Consider the following 7956-nt stretch of genomic DNA (forward strand, 5'->3'; position numbering starts at 1 on the left):
CCGTACACCGTCACAGAAGGGAGAGGCATTACAAGGGGCATGCAAGCAGTGAGTCATCTTATGGCCGGAGATCCCCGCATTACCACTCGCCACCTCCCAGCTCCCGACATCAGCACAGCCACCATTCCGCAGCACGCAGGTCATCACCTACTAGGAGTTAAAGCCGACACGCATCACCGCCGGCGGCATACATCACCTCACGGCACGTCTGTCGAGGGTGCAGCTGCAGCAGGCAAGAAGACAGGCAAGAGCAGCGTTATCAGCTGATGGGAGGAGGACATCGATCAGCACAGCACAGCAGCCAGCATGGCACCCCGGCAAGGCAAGGCGACAGGGCGGCAGTAGACAGGAACTTGCAAGTCTTCACCACGCCAGCTAGAGCGGATGAGGCAGGTGCAGCAGGACATGGCTAAGAAATTTTTGCAGACAGGGACCGCAGTGGGTTGCGAGTTTAGTTCAGTGGCAGGCCACCTGCCAAAACAAACCAGAAAGGAGATTGAAAAAGGGGCGTTCGTGGATATATGTTCATTGACAGAGAAAGGCCTGAGCGACAAGGAAAAGGCGAAACCGAAAGGGGGTACACAAGCCGATAGCTACAAGACTATTGAGAACTGGCTGAGCGGAATGTTCGCCTACTCCAGCTGTTATATAGAAGCGTACCCCGAGGTAGCGATGAGCATGTTAAAATATACGGATTTTATATACTCCGTGTACAAGGAGCAAGGGGGATCAGTCTGGCTGAGGTACGACGAGAGATTCAGAGCGAAGGCGGAGGGCGGTAAGCCCATTGTCTTCGGAGTTAGGGACCTCGATGCGTGGCTCAAGGCATTAGCAAGCGGTTTAGGCGAGAAAGCTACACCGGCACACGCAGCCGGTGCGGGGAGGCCTAGCACGCAGAAGTATGACCTTAAATGTTGGGCGTTTAACGAATCACAGTGCACCCGCACGCAGTGCAAGTTCAAGCACGCGTGTTCTTTTTGCAATGCAAGCCATGCCGCAAAGGATTGCAATAGGAAAAGGGCTAATCACCCAAGAAAGCTACCCCCGGCAGCAGGGGCTGGGAAAAGCGGTTAGCCCGGTGAACCTAAGCAGGATCCTGGGGTGGGTAGCCAGGTATCCCAAGCAGCAGGAAGCCAAATTGCTGTGGGACGGTTTTAGGGAGGGTTTTAGAATACCGATAATAAGAGAGGTCCCGCCCACAAGAAAAATAAGAAACCTGAAATCCGTTAAGGAACAATCGGGGGTGGTACGCGAGAAGATCACAAAGGAGCTAGAGTTAGGTAGAATGGCGGGGCCATTCACAGTTCCACCAATACAGGATTTGATAGTTTCACCTTTGGGACTGGTCCCAAAAAAGGCACCGGGGAAGTTCAGGCTCATTCAGCACCTGTCTTACCCCGAGGGAGGGTCAGTAAATGACACGCTGGACAAAGAGCAATGCTCAGTGCAGTATCAATCATTTGACCAGGCGGTCAAGATGGTAAGAGCACAAGGGAAAGAAGCTCTCATGGCAAAGCTGGACATCGAGTCAGCTTTCAGACTGCTCCCCTTGTACCCAGAGAGCTTCAGGCTGATGGGGTTAAGCTTTGACGGGGTTTTCTTTGTGGACAAATGCCTGCCAATGGGTTGCGCCATTTCATGCGCTTTCTTTGAGGCATTTAGTTCGTTTCTACAATGGTGTTTGCAGGAACGTGCTGGGTCGAGGGCCATAGCGCATTATCTAGATGTTTTCTTGGTGGCGGGCCCACCAGAGTCGGAACAGTGCAGCCACCTGTTACGCGAGCTACAGGGTATGCTGGAAGAGTTCAGCGTACCCATCGCGGCGGAGAAAACTGAGGGTCCGACGGAGGTTATATCCTATTTAGGCATAGAAATCGACACGGTTAGGCAGGAGTGCAGACTTCCCACAGAGAAGGTGGTAAAGTTGGTCAGGGAGGTGAGCGACTGTGCGAAGGCCAAGAAGGTCACGTTAGGGCAGTTGCAATCATTACTGGGGAGCCTAAATTTCGCTTGCAGGGTGATTCCAATGGGCCGAATCTTCAAGAGGCGGCTGGAACAAGCCACAGCGGGCATGGCAACGAAGCACCACTTCATACGTATCACCAGGGAGCTTAGGGAGGACCTGCGGGTGTGGGAGGAGTTCCTCCTACATTACAACGGTGTGCAAATCTGGCCCAAGGCAGTAGCGTCAAACCGCGCGCTGCAGTTATTCACAGACGCAGCAGGAGCTACGAGGTTTGGGGCATACTTGCAGGGCGAATGGTGCGCCCAGCAATGGCCACCAGAATGGGAGGCCGCGGGGATCACCAAGAATTTAGCGGCATTGGAGTTGTTCCCAATAGTCGTGGCAGTTGATATATGGGGTAAAGAGCTGGCAAACAGGCAGATCCAATTCTGGTGCGACAACATGGGGGTGGTGCAAGCCATGAACAACCAGGGGGCATCATCGCCGCCAGTTGTCAGGTTGCTTAGGAGGTTGGTGGCAGCATGTTTGCACCACAACATAACATTGAAAGCTAGACACGTGCCAGGGGAGAAGAACGTAATAGCGGACGCATTGTCCAGGCAGAAGAGGGAAGTTTTTAGGGCCGCGGCACCTGGAGCAAGCGCAGTAGGTTTAACATGCCCCTCCTATCTTTGGCAGATAGTCGATCAGAATTAGACAGCTTGGTGGAACGGTCCCTGGCACCAAAGACCTGGAAGGCCTACAAGGCCGCATGGGAAAAATGGCGGCAGTTCCAAGGGGCAGGGGATATTGAATCCAAGCCTCCACAGCATCAATTGTTGGCATTCTTGGACAAGCTCAGAAGGGAGCAGACTTCCAGGGCCAGAGCAAACACGATACTGGCAGGTGTATCCTTTTTTCAGAAACTGGCAGGCAAAATGGACGAGACGAAGAGTTTCATAGTACGCACTATAATGAAGGGCTGGGCAAGGGCGGAGGTTAAGAAACCAGATGCTAGAGAGCCAATCACAATTGAAAGGCTGAGGAAACTGATAGAAGCGGTCCCAAGCGTCTGCCGCGACCAGAGCGAGGCGAGGTTGTTTACAACGGCGTTTATTATGGCTTTTAGTGGGGCATTCAGGGTTAGCGAATTGGTAGCGCAGTCCAAAACGGCAAAGGAAACTGGCCTGCAGCACAGCAGCGTTAGCATAGCGGATGACGCGGTATTGTGTAAAATACGCCGATCTAAGACAGACCTTTCGGGTAACAAGACCGGCAGGAGGGGTACCAGTTCTCAGCAGTATTGAAGAGATGCGTAAGAGCACTTGGCTGGCAGGCGGAGAAGTTCGGGACACACTCGTTTAGAATAGGGGCGGCCACGTCAGCCGCTAAAGAAGGGTGCGCGATCGAGGAGATCAAAGCATTAGGCAGGTGGGGGTCCAACAGCTATAGGCGCTACATTAGACCCCTCAACGACTAAACAGAAAATATCTAACTATCATATTCCCCCCCCCCCCTCTCCCACACATCCCCATCCGCAGGAAAAAAGGAGACAAGGCAGATATGGATCGTCGGTCATTCATACGTTCACTGGGCGGCAGCAAGGGCCGCCGGGAGGTCTTATGGAAGGCAGTTGGGGCTAGCGGAGAAGAAGGGGAATGTACGCTGGTTCGGGCAAAGAGGGATGAGGTGGCATGGCTTGAGGGGCACCTTGTTATCCGGGGAAGATGCGGCAGGCAGCCCGGACACCATAGTATTACACCTGGGGGGTAACGATTTGGGCGACATGAAATCCCTAGACCTGATCCGGACAATACGGGCCGATCTAGCGTGGGTAAACGAGCGATGGGCGGACGTAGAGTTAATATGGTCTAACATCATCCCCAGGCTATCTTGGCGCGGAGCATGGAGAGGGGCAGGAGTAGAGAGGGCCAGGAAAAGGGTCAACGCGGCCATGGGCAAGTGCGTTGCAGCGCTAGGGGGACGGATCATACGGCATAAGGACATCAGCCAAAAGATCGGGGGCATGTATAGGGGCGACGGGGTCCATTTGTCGGACATTGGGATTGACCTGTTCAATAATGCGCTTCAGGAGGCACTGGAGGCCGGGGGTCAGTAGCTGGTTGCAGGGTGGGGGCTTCGGGTCTCGGGGGGGCAGCCGAGATCCTCTTGTGGCGGGAAGAAGCGGTGTGCAAGGCATGGTGAATGGGGGGAGCCAGCTGAGGTTGGCAGATTCACCCTCGGTGAACGGGCGCACGCTCGGCTCCAGCCTTGGACGGTTGGGCCAGTGAGCTGCGTACCAGGCGAGCGTGATATGCGCCAGGAGGGCTGGTTCCCCAGGGGCGTTGCCGTAGTGCCTACAGGGTAGGAAGGGCACACCCCCAGGTAATCAGGAGGGGTCAGTGACCCATTTGCGCCTTGCCCACCATTTCTGTCCGTGCCCTGCAACCTTGTAAGGTAACATGGAATAAGGTAATGGAAATAAACTGTGGCCAGTAATTCGATCCAAAAGACATGTGTCAGACTCTTATTTAAAGGGGAGTTTATTTGAGCGGTAACAAAGGGGGACGCCGTGGGTCGACCTCTCCCCCTTATATGTTAAGGAAACAAAATGTTGTGGACAGATATGGAACCACTCAGGAAATTAAGACATAATACAACAGGAGTCATATACTGTATTAAATGTGTCTGTGGACTTAAATATGTGGGGATGACGTCCAGAGCATTAAAACAATGAACCCATGTGGGCAATATCAGAAATATTAAATCAGATATGTCAAAAATGAAGCAAATTACAACTTTGGCTAAACATGTCTTTAGTGAACACAATGGACATACAAACGCCATCAAGGTTTATGGACTTGAAAAAGTACGGTTAGGTGTCAGAGGTGGTGATGAATCTACTTTTGCGTAGAGAGAGTGAGTGGATCTTTAATTTGGGATCACTTGCGCAGTACGGTTTGAATGAGAACATCATTTTCGGGTCCTTTTTATGAATATTATGTATAACCAAATCTTATGTCTAATGGTGTGTACCCTATATGACATACCCACTACCCTTTCCTATTTTCAACATCCCATCACACTAAAATGTGTTTCAATACTATAAACTCCAACTGTTATGGAGACGTCCTCTGGCTTTCCCTTGACTGGAATACAACAAAATAATTTTGCCTTTTAATATTTCTTCTGAATGCACAACTATAAAGCCTCTATATAAAAATATAATGTGACAAAATCACTTCATCTATTATAAACAGAATCATTTTTACAGGTAATGAACAGTTCATATAAATTCGTTTTCTCAGGTCTGTTTTACGACAGATATGTTTGGTATCAATATATTGCAGCCAGCTTTTTCTCTGAGCTAATGAAACGTCAGACATTCATAGCATAACGTCCCTACCACTATGCGAAGGAAACAGTATTTTAGTTTTTCAGGTTTTATAGTTACATGAAACATTCCATTTATTTAGAAACGTTTATCTAGTAAGTATTATTTGGATAGTACTTTTTCCTTACTGACTCACAGAACTAGGTGAGAATTATCACACATGGTAGCACAGCAACTTATTGTACACTATGGTGGTCATTCCGAGTCGTTCGCTCAGTAAATTTCTTCGCATCGCAGCGATTTTCCGCTTAGTGCGCATGCGCAATGTCCACACTGCGACTGCGCCAAGTAAATTTGCTATGCAGTTAGGATTTTTACTCACGGCTTTTTCATCGTTCTGGTGATCGTAATGTGATTGACAGGAAATGGGTGTTACTGGGCGGAAACTGGGCGTTTTATGGGTGTGTGCGGGAAAACGCTACCGTTTCCGGAAAAAAACGCAGGAGTGGCTGGAGAAACGGGGGAGTGTCTGGGCGAACGCTGGGTGTGTTTGTGACGTCAAACCAGGAACAACAAGCACTGAACTGATCGCAGATACCGAGTAAGTCTGAAGCTACTCTGAAACTGCTAAGAGGTGTAATCACAATATTGCGAATACGTCGTTCGCAATTTTAAGAAGCTAAGATTCACTCCCAGTAGGCGGCGGCTTAGCGTGAATAAATCTGCTAAAATCCGCTTGCGAGCGAACAACTCGGAATGAGGGCCTATGGGTAGGTATAATACGTATGAAAACACGGGATCAGATCTACTATATCCTCCCCTATTGAAAGCATGCAGGATTGGTCAGTCAGCAGTAAGGACGTTTGAGATCTGACAGAAAATAGACACAGAAACTCCTGGTGCCACTATTTTACAGAAATTCAGCTGCTTTCCCTGGGGTAATTGAAAAAAAAACCTGTAATTAAAAGCAAAATCAAAGGAACGCTACTTAGTGATATTGAGAGTTATACAAAAGGAGACTTTGTTTCAGATCAATTCTGCAGTTCATTCCAGGCGATACACAGTATCATTGAAGTACAAGATAAAAAGACTTTGTTCCAGATTAGTCTTGCAGTATATTGCCCTGTGTGGGTATAGTTTGTTCTTTATATATCTAATAATTTTTAGAATATGGAATATATGTATATTTTCTATGTGTGAATGGTGCTGGCCAGTATCAAATGTCTTGTTATATGTGATATAATATATTTTAAATAAAAAATAAGATAAATCTACTACAGATCTCTAGCGCTTTTCCATTTTCCTTTATGATCTGACAGCTTTGATTTTCTGTTATCAGGCATGGCCATGCCGTGATTTTAGTCCTACCAGCGATATGGTATTGGCTCACAGAACTATGTGAGAGTTATAACACACAGCTGCATAGCAACTTATGACAAACTAGGGGTACATGTAGCAACCACTTATATATGGGACTGAATCTAAAGCACCTGTCCATCAGGTATTCGTAGGTACTGCCTGGCTACGATCAGTACTATTACAATTGTGAACCCATTATCAAACCACTAAAGCCGGGAGCCTGTGTCTTACAAAATATAGATAGCGTGCTAGGTTGCTTAGCAACAACCACGCCCAGATCGTGATAGCACCATACCCCCTTTTCCTTCTCCCTGTCCTGCGACATAATGGCTTATGTGCAATATAATTAAAAAGCAAGATTTCTATATTTACTAGCCCACAAGTGCAATTTTGGGACTAAACCTTGAAAATGTGTCAGACTGGTTAGCAATAAGAGTGTTTTGTCAGCTCCGTTGCTCCATTTTCCGGCAATTTAATGCCGGTGTTTGAATCATTATTTTTTTTTTTTTTCCACAGCGAATCTGAATGTTTATTATGATATAGATTATTGTGTAATATTGCAATTGTATTATGATTTATGTATGTCAGGATCTTTGTGTTATATACTGATCCTGCATTTGATCTAGCTTGATTAAATAGCTTTTAGGGTGGTTTCCCTTTATGGGAGTGTGATGTCAGATATGAGTCACCTGCCACAGGAATAAAAGCAGGAGTCTTACCTGGATCTGCACTGACTGTGATCTAGCCCACATGGGGAAACACGTGTTAGAGCCAGCGAGTCCGGCTGTGCATACCGATTCCCTAACGTCTGCAGACCCTCCAACATGACCCACCCCACTAGGTACAAAATGCTCTGTTTCTGGACTTCCCTCTTAATTTATGATTTCCATCACCTGTGTTGAACTAGTTATTTGATAAGAAAGCTATTTCTTCACAGGTGATGGCAATCATAAATTAAGAGGGAAGTCCAGGAGCAGAGCATTTTGTACCTAGTGGGGAGGGTCATGTTGGAGGGTATGCGTCTGTCTGGCAGCAGCCCATCTCTGCAGCAAATTGCTAAAGGTATTAATCACTTTTTCCTTCTTTCACTATATCCCCTGGGGAGCAGAGAGAATTTCCTCAATTGGCATTGTTGTATTCTCTACTTCCAAGCAGGGGTTTATAGCTAGTATCTCTTAGAACTACGTTTTTGCGGCCTAAAAACATTCACTGCCTTTTGGCACATGCTCAATGGTTGTTAATTACGTCTAGGAACAGAGATCGTTTCTCTTTCATTATTTCTCCTCCATAGGGGTTTCAAAAAAACGCTGCAGAGAAA

The sequence above is a fragment of the Pseudophryne corroboree genome, chromosome 10, assembly GCF_028390025.1.
Source record: "Pseudophryne corroboree isolate aPseCor3 chromosome 10, aPseCor3.hap2, whole genome shotgun sequence".
NCBI lineage: Eukaryota > Metazoa > Chordata > Amphibia > Anura > Myobatrachidae > Pseudophryne > Pseudophryne corroboree.